Source organism: Mesoplodon densirostris, chromosome 7 (assembly GCF_025265405.1).
Source record: "Mesoplodon densirostris isolate mMesDen1 chromosome 7, mMesDen1 primary haplotype, whole genome shotgun sequence".
Classification (NCBI taxonomy): Eukaryota; Metazoa; Chordata; class Mammalia; order Artiodactyla; family Ziphiidae; genus Mesoplodon; species Mesoplodon densirostris.
The window spans coordinates 41,710,122-41,725,876 of record NC_082667.1 but is presented as its reverse complement, the minus strand read 5'-3'; the positions used below and the strand labels follow the sequence as shown (position 1 = coordinate 41,725,876).

Here is a 15,755-nt window from a genome sequence, read left to right as displayed (position 1 = left end):
AAGTGCCGTAGTTAAAGTGAAGTATGTCCTTTGTGAAGAAGTGCGCTGCTCAGCCCCTCAGTTCTTTTCTCGGGAGAGGATTGAGGAAGAGAAAGCTGCCAGTTGATTCACTGCCTGAGAAGACTGTTTCTGAAACCATAAAATGTGCTCCTATAATTCATGAAGACAGAAACAATAGCAATAAAAACTGTAAGAGCATTATTTCTGGAGGAAAAAGACCAGGGATGAGAAAATAGATATGAAAGAGTCTCGTGGAACATTTTTTTCCATACATATCGAGTATCTTTATTGGGAAGCTTGAAGCCCGGGTAGTATGTATGACGTGGTGATTTAAGTGCGACAGTCTGATACCGAACGGATGACAATTCTTAGAAGGTAGAGCTTTGTTTCATTGTGTCCATGCTGCTAAAATGATCTGTCAGTCCCAAGAACGACTCACTGGAATCCGCAGGTCCTATAAACACTCACACAGACCTCAAATCTCTTCTGATATTCCCCTTTAAGTCAGTTCACCAGTAATGATTTATTTAAAGAACACTGGACTAGAAATCAGTGCCTTGAGTCCTAGGGCTTCCCTGTCAGGATTAGGTTGGAGCCTTGGAAGCTGTTTCATTGCCCTGGACTTCAGTGTGGCAAATAATTGCTACTCCATATACCTCAAAGGATCTCTGTTAGGATCAAACCTGATATTTTATATCAAAGTATTTTTAAAACTCCTAAAACATTACACATAATAAAGGATTATTATTATTATGCAGCCCTGTGATAAGCCTTTTAAAACATTGCTACCATCACATAAAGATGAAAGACTCCAGGCTGCCGAAAAATAATTATTTTAATTCTTTTTCAAAATCATCCTAATGGGCTACATACCTACCTGGTCCAGAATTAGAGTCAGTTTGCCAGAATAAAAACGCCTTATGTTATATTCATGGGCTTCTTTCCTTTGCAGCAGTGTCCAGGCCTCCTGGAGAGGCTATGTTCTCAGGTAGTTGAACCTATCACCTCCCAGCAGGGAAAAGGGAGGGTGTCTCATTAGCTGGGCGATCTGCCTGAGATCACTTACTGCCTTGTCCCTGGAAAGGTGGTGTTCTGGGGGGTGTTTGGGGGCATGCAGAGTGTGACTCTAGGGAAAAGAGGCAAAAGTGTTTTCCAGGCATTTGAATACACTTCCCAGAAGAATCCTTAACAGTTTCACATCCTTTACAGACTTACATGAATACTCACTCAACACTTTGGTCCTTTGGACAACACAGGTGCTCAGTAAAATGTAATTAGAATCGTTGTGGTTTTATTATCATATGGTGTCACAATACCTGAACTCTCCTACAGATTCAGCTTCATCTCCACACTCCAAGTATCACTTCAGACACAAGCTCTCTGAGACCACTCAAAGTAGGTTCCATAATAGTGCTTGAAAATAAGGGGGTGATAGGCAACATTCAATGGGGCGGTTAGGAGGGCCTCTTTGAGGAGGTGACATTTGGTGACATGAAGCCAAAGTTCTGTTGGAGAAACAGAACCCAGACCAGTGTGATTGAGTATAAAGTTAGAGGGCCGTAGAGGTGGTAGGAAATAAGTTGGAAAAAGCAAATAGGGCTGTAGTAAGGATTCTGAATTTTCTCCCAAGTGCAGTGGAAAGCCAGTAAGCAGGGTGGGTCGGGGCATGATAAGATTGCAGAGTGAGAGATCACTGGCCGTTCTTCTGAGCAGAATCAGGCTGGGACAGGACTTCTGTAGCAGGAACACTGGGATGGGAGTGCTTTGAGAGGGACCCAGGTGAAAGATGACGGTGACTTGGATGAGGGTCTAATACAAATCCCATCATGATTCTAGCTAGCAAGCAGATATGGGTTTTCTGAAGGTTCCAGGGTAGAGATTTAAAAACCTACAGGTCATCTGAATTACACTAACTCGCCCCCCAGCTCTGCCCACATGCCAGGATTCCCTATCACAGGTGCTCTTTCATTTGGTAAACTACCCTGCTAAGGTTTTCAAAAACCACTTGAATCTCTTGTCTCCTACCCTGTCTGTCTCTCCTCCTCTTCTCTCTCTCACGTAGTCTTGCTCTCACTTTCTAAATTGTGCAGTTCTTAGCCACATTTTTTTTTCTATATAACATTGCCGTGAGCATTTGAATGGCATTCATTTCTTTTTTCTGAATGGATCATGGACAGAATATTGCTTTAACTCAGCCCTGCAAAAAAAGTAAGTAAAATAATATCATTCAGAGTGCAGAAGACAGTTCTCTGCTGTACACAAATTTCTGTAACTGCTGACACATTTTGTGAATTGTAAGCGCTGGGTGTGGGTAATTAACCTCCTGAAAAGCCTTTAATTGCCAAGATAACCCTATGCTCCTTTTTTTTTTTTTTTTTGTGGTACGCGGGCCTCTCACTGTTGTGGCCTCTCCCGTTGCGGAGCACAGGCTCCGGACGCGCAGGCTCAGCGGCCATGGCCCACGGGCCCAGCCGCTCCGCAGCATGTGGGATCTTCCCGGACCGGGGCACGAACCCGTGTCCCCTGCATCAGCAGGGGGACTCTCAGCCACTGCGCCACCAGGGAAGCCTCCTATGCTCCTTTTAAACTCATATTAACCTTCTGGTTCTATTGTATATCTCTCCTTCCCAATCAAATAAGATGGACTCTTCTTGAAAGGATCCATTTAGAAGCTGACCTGGCAGGTACACTTCTGCATAGGTAGCCAGGAGGACATTAATGATTTGTTTATAGTTTGCTGTCCCCATGATGGAAAGCACTTCAATTGTATACTGCAGGTACTCTGCCTGTGCATTAATTTCAGATATTTAACTTGACTGTGTATGCGCTGTAAGGGTTTTGGAGTCTGTAGAACATTCATCTCAAATCTGTGACTATAAGAAGGGATTGTCATTATCAGAATCTAAGGAGCTTGCTAAAGAAGCAAGAGCAGCAAAGGACTATAGAAAACTTCACAAGTACAGCTTATATTTCTCTGGTGAATTCTAAGTGTTACTTCTTGCCTAATTTGGAAATCTGTTATGTGAAAATATTGGCCTGATCTTTTCTCCCTACCATGAAGTGCAAAAATATGGAATTTTCAGCTCATTTATTCAAAGTCATACACATTCCTTGATAGCCAGTTATGATCGCAGTGGAGGTAGAAGGCTAATTCTAGCAAACAGATGCACAAAGTTGAAAATGATGCATAAACTAAACAGTGAATTAACATTTTCGCTTAGTGGTTGTGACTTTAGCCCTAATTACCTCATTAGCAGAGAAGGCAGCTGTGAAATAAGGGAATAAATGCACTAACTCTTTCTTATATTATAATCACTTGTATAGATTGTTTCCTCACCTACTAGATTTAATCTTCTTACGAGCATGAAACTTGATTTATCAAGATAGTGAATGGAAGTGGTGTGGGAAAGCATGGATGTTCCATTCAAGCAGGCCTGAGATTATATGTGGGCACTGCTCACAGAACTTAGACAGGCTCTCAACTCTCTGAACCTCCTTTCCTTCATCTACAAAGAGCGGATAATGGTTTCTAACATGGGATTGGTGTAAAGAGCATATGAAATTGTTACCGAGTCCAAGCTCATACTGCTCACTGCATGACAGGCTAATGAATCAAGAAACATGATGTTCCTCCAACAAGACAAATGTTATTCTCTGTTCTGCAACTTTATCTCTATGTGAATGGAGAAGTGTTATACCTTTAAAGGGCAGAGGCTTTAGAATGGGCTATCCTGTATATTTCAGTCTATAAGGCAACATTCTAAACTTGTAGCAGAAGCAATAGAGTACAAAGGTTAAAGTAAAATAAACTGATCCAATATGGAGTCACATTTGTTTGGATCAGGCATCTGAACTATGAAGAACAACATCTTGTGAAAGTCATCAGTGGTTAAATGTTTAGAAACCAGAGAATATGGACTGTTACATTCTATTTTAGCAAATACATTTTACAAAATACATAAATTTTAGCAAAATAAAAGATTTCAATGTGAAAAAAAAAGAAAAATGAAAGGTGAGATGTCCCCAGGATGACCTCTGTTAGACAATGTGTTCCAGGGACAGTGACGGGTGTTGTCAGCACCAACTGTCTTACCTCTCTATTTAGATCATCTAGTTAAGTACCTGGAAAGCAGGGGGCACTCAATAAAGGATGTGTGAATGAATGATTACTCTAAGAGACCTTTATTTTACTCCTAGATGAGATCACAGAGGTGGGTATTAGCACACAGGAAAATGCTTAGGCTTGGAGACAGAAAGAATGGACTGTTCTGCCTCTCTCCATCTGCTTTGCCAAATTAAATTATCTCTGATCCTCCATTTGCTCATCCATAAAATGGGGCTACTAATCCCTACTTCATCAATGAACTACACAGAGGGTCTGGCACGTAGGGACACTATTCTATTAACCCGTTGTTTGCCCCGCCCTCTTTCCCCTCCCTGCTGTCCTTGTCCTCAATAAACACCTGGTCAGTTCCATTTCTTTTTCAGAGCTGGCCCCAGTGTTTGAATAGCTTACAGCAGTTTGATTATTCCTAAAAGGTATATCCATTTAAATAATGCTATAGTCCCAGCCTAATTATGTGTGAATCTTTATCTTGTTTGCTAAAAGAGTATGATTTTGCCTCTCTTTTGATCTTGAAATTCTTCTCTGTTCATGGGTAGATGGTTCTGGTAAAAGTCTCCCGAAGAAAACAGAGAGAGTATTTTATTTGAAAATCAAAAAAGATGACAAGGCCCTGTATAAAGACAGAGGATGAGAAATTATGTTGCCTGTGTGGGTATATCTTGAAGTAGCCCAGAGAAGGTGGTGAGATTTTATAGTGCAGTCGGTATAAATAGCAAAACACATTACAGAGGAATATGCTAGATCTATAGGAATGTAAATTATTTAGTATCTGTCTCTTTAGAATACTCATCCATCGTCCTCTCTAAGGTGCATCTCCTGTGACTATTTTTTCTTCCTGTCTGAAATTCTCATCCCTTTTTATAGCTTTATTTTCTGAGGGGGAAAAAATATTGCTCTTCGGTAAGTTTTATAACATTTCCTCTTGCCTTGGGATGCAAATTGATTTCTTTAGTGAGTGCATATCCTTAGTGGTTTCTTACTTTAGTAAGCAGCTGCTTTTGAGGTGATGGTAATTTCTGGTGGTGAACAGTTGCAGGTCTATCTCAACCCATTAAGCCGTCCATATTTTGATAATTTATCTCCAAGTGAAATGGCAGTTTCTCTCATTAGGCTCTTTTTTCTGCCACCCTCAAAAATCTTCACAGAAAGTACCAGTAGGCCTTCAAGAAAAGATGTGTATCTATGCACAAAAAGAGCACTTGTAGCAGGCAAGGGCCTCGAAAGGAGAGTGATCGTGACTTCTGTTTTCCAGAGCTCCCAGGAGAGCCCCAGTTCCCAACACCGTTCTTTACTTCTAGGACTGTACCTTCTCTAGTCTTAGTTGTTCGTGTTTGTGCTGTATCAACTTCGATGAAGTTAATGGCAACTCACTCTTTTTTTCCTTCCTTTCTTCAAGGCTTATTCTGAGCCTGGTATTGGGCTAGGCACCAAGGTTCTGTTTTTGGAGTTAGTATGTTTTTCCCACTGGATGTTTGTTTCTTTGCCTTTCGTGCTGAGGTCTATTCACAGAGATTACATTGCTGATTATTTATGAGCTACTACAGTTAGCTGCTGTCTTGGAATCAGGGGGCTGTTTTTCATTCAGGTCATCCAAACTCCTTCTCTCCCATTATATAGATGCAGAAACTGAGACCTAGAAAAGAGAAGAGACAGGTCCAAGGTCACACAATCACTTCATAGTAGTGTCCAGTATAGGTCTTCCTCTTCTTATAGAACATATATAGACCTATATGTCCATCAGTGTGTTAAAGTGTGGCAAACGGAATCATCTTTTCCCACTCTCGTTTTATAATAGATTTACCCAAGGCTCAGCTCAGTACCCCCCTCAAGGATCAGCATACACATGTAGGGAAAGAGGAGGTTTTCTCTTACACTCTTTGGCTGTTCTTTTACCACCCCCTCAGCTGTTTGCTCTTCAGAGTAGTAGGCCCAGCGTTGGACAGGGGCTCGCTCTGCTGCTGGGCCCCAGCCCAGGCTCCAGGACAAAGTCCATCTGAGAGGAGGCTGTGCCTGTGTTGTGAGTGCCAGTGTGGACTCCAGCAGAAGAGTGACTGTATACCAGGTGTTATGGGCTGAACTGTATCCCCTTAAGGTTCCCCTTAAAATTTGTATGTTGAAGCCCTAACCCCTGGTACCCCAGAATGTGACTGTATTTGGAGTCTTTAAAGAAGTAGTTAAATTAAAATGAAGCCATTAGGGTAAGCTCTGATCCAGTATATGACTGGTGTCTTTACAAGAAGAGGAAATTTGGACACAGACACATCCAGAGGGAAGACCATGTGCAGACACAGGGAGAAGACGGCCGTCTACAAGCCAAGGAGAGAGGCCTCAGAAGAAACCAACCCTGCTAATACCTTCACCTCAGACTCCTGAGACTGAGTCCTCCTAAAACTGAGTTCCTATGCTGGGTTTATGATTAACCTCTCTATCCAAATCTTTACTCCCTTTCTTTTCCTGAACCTGTCCCCCTCAAGATTGAGGAGTATCAAAGAAAAGGGGGAATTGAAACTATGCAAGTCCCTGTGTCCCTGTCCTTTGAAGGAAAAGGCTTTTGCTTTAGTCTCCCAGGCCTCCCTTGAGTCTCTAAAGGCTGACTCAATCACTAATGATTAGAAAAGGCGAAGAGGTAGAAACAAAGAAGAGCTGTTGGGCTGGGAAACTGGTAACAATTTAGACTATAAATCCGCCACACCGCAGAATCACCAAACTCCCAGTTCCCTGAAAGATATAGATGAAGGCCTGACACTCACTTCTAAGTTGTTTTTACAGGAAACAGACCCCTACCAGATGAAAACCACTGACCTCAAGAACATAGACCCCAGACTGGTTGAAACCAGAAAGTTGATGATGCTTGAAACTTCACCTTGATGCCAACCAATCCGAGATTGTACACAAGCTGATCACACACCCTGCAGACCCCTCCTTCACACTGCCTTTAAATCTCTTCCCTGAAAGCCATTGAGGAGTTCCGGGTCTTTTGAGAACGAGCTGCCTGTTCTCCTTGCTCAGTGCCCTACAATAAATGCTGTATTTTCCTTCACTACAACCTGGTGTCAGTAGATTGGCTTTACTGTGCACAGGCGAGAGGACCCAAGTTTGGTTTGGTAACACTCCTAAGCCTCCAGTATCGTAAGAAAATAAATTTCTGTTGTTCAAGCCACCCAGTCTGTAGTCCATTGTAATGGCAGCTCTAGTAACTCATACAGCAGGCCAGACCATTCACTGCCTGTCCCTGCCCCTCTCTTCTCACACCACCACCTTACAAGGCTACGTACATGCATTAGACTTTACTAAGGGACCAGGGCAACTACACTTACAGTGTGGGAGGCTAAAACCTCCATCTAAATATGATTATCTCCATGTTCCACACTCCATACTACAAGGGGGGGAGAACCTGCAAGTGAAAATTCTTCACAGAAGGCCTCTCCTGCTTCCCTAGGCTCAAGCAACTGCCTTTCTGACTGCCTGCTTCCTCCACTCTCCTCAGGGAGCATTTCCAGCTCATCTTTCCCAGAAATCTTGTCTCTTTACCCACAGGAATTATTCTTGTTCAGGAACAAACCCTTCCCCATCAGTAGAGTTTCCTAAATCAGTGTCATTTTTATGTCTTATCAGTGCCCCAGCAAGCTAGGCAGGGATGGCCTTGGGCACTCCAGTCTAGTTAAAAAGGAGTGGTGGTGGTGTATGTGTCTGTGTGTGTGTGTGCACACATGCATATGAGGTAAGAGCAAGGGTTGCCATTCTAATTCCTGCAGAGCAGTCTAGGTTCATGTGGGTCCTTAAGAATGATCTTTTGTGAGAACATCCCCAGCAGTGTGAATTGCAGACGGACCACTTGATTTTCCCAATTGACTGAAGAGTAAATATTGAATCAGACACACAAGCAAATTTTTCAAAGCAAAAATTAATTCTAAGATAGTTTGTTCAAAACAGAGTTTGAGGCTTCCCTGGTGGCGCAGTGGTTGAGAGTCTGCCTGCCGATGCACGGGACACGGGTTCGTGCCCCGGTCTGGGAAGATCCCACATGCCACGGAGCGGCTGGGCCCGTGAGCCATGGCCGCTGAGCCTGCGCGTCCGGAGCCTGTGCTCCGCAAGGGGAGGGGCCACAACAGTGAGAGGCCCGCGTACCGCAAAAAAAAAAAAAAAAAAAAAAAAACAGTTTGCCAGATGCCCACAGGGCTGGGCAGGTAAGAGGAGCAGCATGTGTGCTGGTGAGGGTGGAAGGGAGAAGTACTGTGGGTCTCACCTGCCCCTTCTAAAGAAGTTCAGCCAGTGGCAGATGAAGCAGCCAGTTTTACCAGAAAGTCTTATTTTTTCCAAAAACAAAAACAAAATCAGATCTGCATACCAAATTTGGCACCTCCATTTTTTTGTAACACTTTGTAAGCCAGTGAGGCCCTGTTTTGCAACATTTGATATAAAGGGTGATTTCTTACTTGCCTCATAATATGTAATCATCTCACAGGGGAAGTAATTCACATGTATTGTAGAATGCAATTAATTTCTTGTCATCTTTTCACCCATTTTTTCACAGCATGCCCCTTTGGGCCCATAAAAAAATAAGAGATGAGCTCAGGGCTAAGTCTTAAGAGAGCCTGCTGAGGTTGGAAATGATAGAGTGTAGGGAGTTGGTTAGGATCTCAGCTGAGGGCCGTCTTCCCACTCAGCCTCCATGTGAACTGAGGGAAGGAGGGAGCAGTTGCTTTGGGTCCTTGAGTGACAGAGAGTTGCTTGGGCATCATGTCTGCTTTGTCTGCCCCTGGCAGTTCTCCATCTCTTAACCTTGCTTGTCTGTGCCCCTGGTTAGCCTCCAAGTTCATAACCTGCAGACAAACACTTATATATGCTAGGAGAGTTGTCTGAAATAAATCTTTGATTCCGTAAATAACCACCCTCTAATTTACCTGTTTGCAAAAGGTTGCATTTGTTTCGTTTCCCCTTAAATCTGAACTCTGATTAGTAGAGTAACAGTGAATGAAACCTGTTCCCTTGGACCTGGGATGGTCCTTCCAGCCAGTGGCTTAGTCTGGAAATGAGCGGGCTTTTGCGCTCTGCTCACCGGGGATGTGCGGGCAGATAGATAATTGCTCCAGTGGGATCACAGCTTGTTGAGTTGCACGCACAGGCTACAGGGAGCCAAGGCTCTGCTTTTGTTTTCACTTAGGAATGGTTTCCTGATGTGGTGCCATGCTGCTGTTTCCTTCAAGCCTCGGGGGCAAGCGATGGTTGGGTCCTGTGGGCCGGTGGGGGGACCCCTTACCCTGCAAGCCTGGTATTGCACAAATGGCTTATCCCATTTCAGAGAAGAGGTTCAGATTTCCTGCCCGGCTCTGAACAATCATGAGAACTCCCAACAAACCGTACGGCCCGGAAACCCAGACTGGCTTCTCTGCAGGGCCGAGATGGTAAATTGACCCTCTGCCGTTTGCTTCCCTAGCTCCTTTTCCCTCTTCTCCCACTGTGTTGCTTTTCTAGTTTATTTGTACAACACACTCTGTGAGCTACAGAATGATCCGTCCAGTCTGATTTCATTGGGGCGCTGCAGAAACCACCCACACCCATGCCTAACACCATATATGACCCAGCTGAGCACTTTAAGTCTGTCTGTGGGAAAATAAAAAATGGAATGTCAGCAGGTTCAGAACTTGAGATTTCAACTCAATTGCCTCCATTAATAAAAAGGAAAACTACTTTGGCTTGCTTCCTGCATGCTGCAGACAGCTTTATTCAAATGAGCTGTTGTTTTGGGACCTTTCAAGTGACTTGCTTTCATGGCAGATCAGGGGCTACCAACCTCATCTATTTTGCAGCAGGACTGGTTTAGTGAAATGCTGAGAGGGTTGTAAGCAGGATACAGATGACTGTAAGGAAGGTAAGTCAAGAGAGTCCCAGATTTCAGAGCCCAGGAAAATAGGTCAGTATGTTGGAGCAAATACAGTTCCTCTAAAATTGAGAAAACCTGTAATAAATTTGGTTATTTCATCTTTCTGGATGTATTTTGCGCAATTATTTAATCTGACTTAGTGAGAAATAAGGCATCTCTCATAACAATGTCTTAATTATAGTAGTCCTCTTAAAGTTTACATCAAACCAATGATGTACAACAAATGTAGACAGAGATGGTTAAAGCATAGATTTGGAGACAGAGAAGCCTAGCCACTCACTAGCCACGTAACCTTTCTTAATGTACCTAGCCTCAGTTTCCCCACCTGTAAAACTGAGATAATAATAATATTTTTATTTATTTATTTATTTATTTATTTGCGGTACGCGGGCCTCTCACTGTTGTGGCCTCTCCCGTTGAGGAGCACAGGCTCCGGACGCACAGGCTCAGCGGCCATGGCTCACGGGCCCAGCCGCTCCACAGCATGTGGGATCTTCCCGGACCAGGGCACGAACCCGTGTCCCCTGCATTGGCAGGCGGACTCTCAACCACTGTGCCACCAGGGAAGCCCCCAATAATAATTTTTTTTTCATAGGATTTTGTTAGGATTGGCATGGTGGATGTACATTGTGCATATTAAGAGTTTAATATGTGTCAGCTATTATGATTAGAAGTTTAACATTTTCCCTTTTGATTCCTGAAGCAGTCTTCTTGTGGCAGAATTCAGAACACTTAGTGCATTATATTACATGGCATATATAGTTTGCCTCATGGTTGTTGAATATATTTATAGTACTTTAGCAAGATAGCATCTATGAATGTACCTAGATCCTGGCATATGGTGTGCACTCAAAAGAGTACTAATTTCTTCCTTCCTTTTCTGGAGACAAGCCCAGAGTTTCACAGATTTATCATCTTCCATTTGCCAGCATCCATTTAAATGGACTATGACCATCTAAGTTGGAACAGCTCATTCTACAAAGATAGGCAGGATAAGGAGTCCACCATGGGTCTAGCCTGGCTCTGAAGAAGGTCACGGGCTCTGCTGGATGATGTGCAGTTCCCCTGGCTTTCTAAGCCAAACTCTGAGATGGGAGACTAAGGCATCCTAGCTCAAATGGCAGAGCTGTAGCATTCCCAGATAGTTAATTTCTCCAGGTTTGCCATCTCTAGGCCTACCCAGCTTCATCACTAACTCCCAAGCTTTCCCCAGAATTATAGTGACTTTAAGGCCTTAAATTGTGTTTAGTTGTTAATATTTAAACACATAATGGGAATTTTTCCTATTTCATTCAGATGTCAACAATTGAGTGGAAATAATAAACTAATCATGAATAGGCAAGAGATTCTCAGTAGAGGTCTTCCACACCATGGTTAATACCCAGTGACAGATACTGTAATTCAAAATTTGTTGCCTTTAGTAGATTCAAGTTTGGCCTCTTGTTCAGGCCATCTCAGCTCTGTTAGCAAGCTGCAGGATGGGCTCCCTAGAGATTCAGCAATGTCTCCCTTCCTGGCCCTGTCTTTGGCGAAGGCCAGCAGTAGGATGGGGGGGCCAAGCTAAGGAGTGCCCCTCTTTGTACTCCCAGCACCTAGAACAATACCTGGAACATCATGGACACCCAATGGACACTGATTGAACTTTAAGTTTAGGGCTCCAGGAAATCTACAAACCAAATAACCCATGCTTCCCAGGCTATAGTGATCTGTACTGCCCAGAAACCCACAAAAGTAGGTGCCTAGGCAAGAGGTTGGCAGGTCTCCTGTGGTGCCAACTGCCATGCAGGAAGGGAAAAGCCTTCACCCCACTGCATCCCAGTCAGTACAGAGGCCTCTTGCAAACCCCAGTGTGTGTTTGGAGCCTAAAAGCTGTTCTTACATCACATTTACCTCCCTGAAATCTGTCATCCTCAGGAGGTCATACATAATTCAGAAGGAAGACTTTTCATGAGGTACCCTGTTATAACTCTTGGCATGCCACTATACATTTTTAAAGATGCTAATAAATCTTTAAATTGGACATGGGGCTAAGTTCCATGCTAAGGTATACTTTGCTAATATGTAATTGAAATAAAATCTACTTTTAGGATACTATTTCAAATGAAATAGGAAAAGCTCAATATTTTTTTAGATGTATAAGTACTCATTAATAGCCCTCTTAAGAAGCTTCACAAAGACATTTTTAAACTAAGAAACTAGTACCTACGGGGCAGGGGGCCTCTGACCAATCAAGCCCTGTGTTCTGAAAAAGCAGAATGTCTTCTTTCTCCATATAGAGAGAACTGATTTTCTCTTGTGTTGCCTTTAAATTGAGTGTTGTGAAAGCAACTTTTGGTATCCCACAGATACCAGATGACTGAATTTTTCTCTTTACAATGTGGGGCAGCCTCTTTGCCATTGTGAATAAGTTTGGCAAAGTCTCACCTTTACCATCACTACCATCAAGTCAGAAAGGCTGAAATTAAGTTTAAAGCACATTATAGCATTGCCAGCAGGGAGACAGGGCTATGGCAGACAGACTCTTGTGGTGTCCAGGAATTAGAGAGGTGCTTTCAGCTAGAGAACAAGATGGGGTTTTTATTTAGCATTTTTACAACAGGAGACATTGTTCTGTCTGTCAGTGATAGCAGGGCATGCTTGCTCCACCTCAGGATGAAGAATTACAAATCTCTGTGCAAGACTGTGACAGACTCATGATATGTGCTTAGATACATGCACAAAACCATTTACCTGTCTTCAAAAATGATGCTTCCAGGAGCAACTCATTTAAAATTCCTGTCATATCACAAGGACATCCATATGTAAGGAAGATTGATCTCAGTTTCTAATGGTTTAAAACATGTGTCTATACACTTCAGTGAAAGGGAGAAAATTAGAGTTTATTTCAAAACTCTTCTTTTAGAAATTACTTAGTGCCTATGGTAGGATTTTCTTTTTTTAAATACAGTTATTTCAAATTACAGAATAAGTAGAAACATGTAACTATGATGTACCAGAAGCATGTTATATATAATACACATTCATTGTTTAAAAAAAAGAGAGATAAAGATAAGCAAAAAAGAAGAAAAATGTAACACTCATAATTTCCCCATGAAATGATGTTTACTTTTTAGATTTTGGAGAATAAACTTTAGGAACTTTTATTTTGCATTTATGTGTATAAGCTCATATATTACATATAATCCTGTATAAAATTTGTCAAAAAGATTGAAATCATACTATACCTGTAGTTTTAGAACCTCCTTTTTGCATTTATCAGTTTATTGTGAGAAATTTTTTATGTTAAAAAATTCAGATTCAGTATGGCTTTTTTTTTTTTGGCTGCATGAGATCTCATTAAATAGCAGTCTGTGGTAGGGTTTTTAATGACCTTAAGTAATGGACCATCATCACTTATTCTGGAAGACTGCATGGATACAGCCTAACCTCCTAGCTCTCCTATTAACACTTCTGTAGTGTGGGTTTGGAGCCCACTTGCAAGCAATCATTTCCTTAACCTCCTGCTTGTAGATCAACTGAAAGAAAGACCCTGGACATGATCTAATATCACTTAGCAGATTGTTTCAGGCACTTGACCAGCCTGCACACAAATATAAGCAAAAATCCTTCCCTTGGCTGAAGTTGTGAGACCCTACCTTATAGAATTCACTTACTGAAGGCAAAAGTACACAGCATAAGAAAATTTGTACATAAATAACTCCAAAACACTTGAACAAAAGGGACTACTACATATTCACTCATGTCATTTGTAAAATTATATCAGAAACCTGAACACGTAAACTAAAGAGGTAACGTTATACTTCTGAACGTTTTTTCCACGAACGTGAACTATCCCCATCTCTTCCACTGTAGATTAATATTTTCCTTTATAACATTTTCTCAGTGAAGGCAAAATGATGCATTGTCAGCATCTTTTCACAAAAGTTCAAAGAAATCCCACAGAATCATAAAATTTCGGCGCTAAGCAGGACTTAGATATCGTCTACTAGACGATGAACTGTTTAAATCCCAAATTAAAGATCTGGGTAAACATTTGCCAAATGTGGGCATGCAGCGACATTCACATTTGGCATGACTGTCTGCATTCTCTACTGGTGACAAACTGTGGTGTCAAAAGAGGGAAAGGATCCAAACCAAGCTGTATCTGAAGCTTGACATGTCTTTGAGAGGGTACATACGCCTTCCCGTGCTTCAAAACAAAATCCCCTCAAATGATGCAAGGAGAACTAGTAGGAAAAAGGGCAGCCCTGACTCCCTATACATGTCACATCAGTCTCCACTTGGCGCTGGTAAGTAAAAGGGACTCTGGAAAGACTGGTGCGCATGCCAAGAATAAGTCATCTTTGTACCCAGAGAGACTCCACTTTCAGACAACCTTGAAGTGTGGTTTTTAGTGAGGGAGGGCAGGAAAAATAATATGCTTCTATGAAATATCCCTTCTTAAGGTAAAAATGGAAAGAAATATATCATTCATGAGTATGTCTCTGTTATGAGACCATAGATTACAAAGTCCTTAATGACAATTTCAATTTTACTCCTAGCACTGAGGTTACACTTATTAGACCTCAAGTAAGTATGGGTTGAATTGAATTGAAAAAAAAATGTTCTTTCTCTATCCTCTTTATTGTGGTTAGACAGAGGAAGGAGAAAATGAATCTCAACTCAGTTACAATTAGTTCTTATCTGTGAGGAGCTTAAGCTGCATAGGCCTGTGCCCAGATATTTCCAATGACATAAATACGTAACTTTAGTCATTTGACAAGTGGCAAGGCCAGTTCAGAAACCATAGAAGGAAGCAGCATCTATGAGGTTGCCTGCTGGTAAGACAAGTGTATCTGGATCATGTTTCTCTACAGTTCAGCTTCATTATATTGTCCACATTAGGGTCACTTAACCCCAGGACAGCATGCACTGGATTCTGTGTTTGTTTAATAAAGGTTTTATCTGGAGACACCATTTCCAAAGGCCAGACCCAGCCTACAAGGTTGAAATCTGACCCATTTACGTCAGACATTATACACACTTCTTACCACTTCACACAGGTGTTCAAGCATGAAGCCTGATAGCACATTGAGGAGGCAAGCTGGTGGAAAGGACAGCTACTGGAAATGATAAATAGGCCCAGACATAGGCTCATATGATCAGGAATGATAGGTGAATCACTGAGAAGAGAGCTGCCTTTGACTGCCATAGCCAAGGTTTGGAGTAAGAGTTCAAAACCACAAAGAATTATAAGCAGAGGAAAAGCATTTTTCCCGCTGCTTTTCTGTTCTCTCCTTGATTGTCATACATTTCATTGGCATCCAGATGTTCCATTATTTTAGCTACCAACTTGAGAAATTACATTATAGTTACTTTCAAAGTTGTCAGAACACTAAACTCAACAGTGACAGTTTATAACCCATTTTCTCTAAAGTGCTTAATTTTTTCTTCTTCTAACCCTGATGGGCTGGCATTTAAATAAAGAAAGTTAAGATTCTGAAATTCAGTTAGTTTCTGTGTATGCCAAGTTATTCTTGAGGCTCATCCACATGCATATTGCTTCTTGCATGTACATATTGAGTATACTGTACTTGAACTTTTCCTCTATTTGTGTCTAGATATGTTAAAAAAGGAAATTAATTTGCTTCATGCTTCAACTTTGAATATTTTCACTCATCAATTTTAGATTCTTTTGGCATTCAAATGTATGCATTTTTTTTTCAGAAAATTGAAGGCTAGTTAAAAAGAGCAAGATTATTAATT

At 41.9% G+C, this 15,755-nt stretch overlaps 1 protein-coding gene across 1 annotated transcript in view; it reads left to right on the top strand.

The window, feature by feature from the left end:
* The window catches only part of FAT3 (FAT atypical cadherin 3), a 714,507-nt gene that overhangs the window by 501,743 nt on the left and 197,009 nt on the right, over positions 1–15,755 (top strand). The window lies entirely within an intron of this gene.